This window comes from Apis dorsata, unplaced genomic scaffold (assembly GCF_000469605.1).
Source record: "Apis dorsata unplaced genomic scaffold, Apis dorsata 1.3 scaffold_220, whole genome shotgun sequence".
NCBI classification, from domain to species: domain Eukaryota; kingdom Metazoa; phylum Arthropoda; class Insecta; order Hymenoptera; family Apidae; genus Apis; species Apis dorsata.
The window spans coordinates 105,768-107,181 of NW_006263502.1; the positions used below are offsets into that span (position 1 = coordinate 105,768).

At 34.0% G+C, this 1,414-nt stretch overlaps 1 protein-coding gene across 1 annotated transcript in view; it reads left to right on the plus strand.

The window, feature by feature from the left end:
* Positions 1–1,414, plus strand: part of LOC102673516 (ras-related and estrogen-regulated growth inhibitor) — a 4,625-nt gene that overhangs the window by 1,951 nt on the left and 1,260 nt on the right. The window lies entirely within an intron of this gene.

Below are 1,414 nucleotides of genomic sequence, written 5' to 3' on the forward strand. Positions count from 1 at the left end.
AATGCAGATAAAACATTTAATAACAGAATATGATATAATGCTATTTTCGAGTCATAGTCATAATATTCGTGATGACATAGCATTAGGTCGTTCACTTTGGAAAAATTAACAGTCGTTGACACGATAAAACAACAAGCTTTTGACGTAACGTTAACACTGACATCGTACATCTAACCTTAAGTGGCAAGGGCTAAGACACAGGCTATCCGACGTGTAAATTATCATCTAACGACTATAACATAAGGTAAACAATTGCAACAGATTTATTGCATAAAAGATTGATTGCCAAATCCATTTCGTAACCCATTTCCTTCTATCTTGCAAGCCTTTAATATCAAACATTCTCAAAATCTTCGAATATTTTATTTAAAACATCCTATCTCTCTCAGATAACAATTGATACGATACACTTCCTCGACTTTCTAAAATTTGCCAATGATAAACAGAGTATTACGTAATCAATCGTCATGAAAACTAACGATTGCAAGCTTTAAATTTTATCAAAATTATTATTTAATTAATTTATTTAAATTATTATTAATTATCAAAATTAGATATTCTTATAATAACAACTGGATATGCATTTCTCCTATATATATATATTAAAATTTGATACAAAAATCAGATACAAAGACTTGCCAAGACAAATAGATTGCATTCTTTCGAAATTAAATATTCTCTAAAAATTCAAATACTTTTACAATCCCAAATGATAACAATGCAAAACGAAGACATATTCCTCGTAACAATTTCTAAAATTCGTCACAACCAGACACAACATCGCGTCATCGGCAATCGAAAGCTTCTGGCAGACCCAAACGTTTTCATTATCAGCGAAACAAGTTGAATTATTCGTGAGGTCTCGATACGAAGAGACATTGAGAATCGTTGACGTATACGCGAATATACGTCATCAATCGCGAAAGAAAGTCTGCTCGATTGGAAATCTCTCAGCTGGCTGAAGATGCCCCTCTTCTTCCGTCATTGCTCGCCTATTTGGATGGCGCAGGAAAGAGGAGGAGCGGTCAAAGTTTTGGCGGATTAATCGTTTCAAGCTTTGTCTCGCGACCGTACCTAATCTTCGTTATTTTTCTAAAACGATTGTTTACTCCTCTGGGAAACCGGTCATGGCGTTTACGCGTGATCAAACAGTGGTAAACAAAATCTGTATCGTGGAACGAGCGGAACGAAAGAGAGATACCGCCGGAGCATCTTCCAACGATCGTGTTATTGGTATCGTAAATGTGCCGTAATTAAAAATTTGTTTCACAATTAATTACCCCTAAGCTTGGATTTAATCGTGGGACCACAACTATTTACAGCTTCTGGACGTGAGATTAGAATTTGTTCATATTTCTTTACACTTTACACTTCTTTCTTTTTTTTTTTTTTTTTTTTTTTTTTTTTTTTTTTT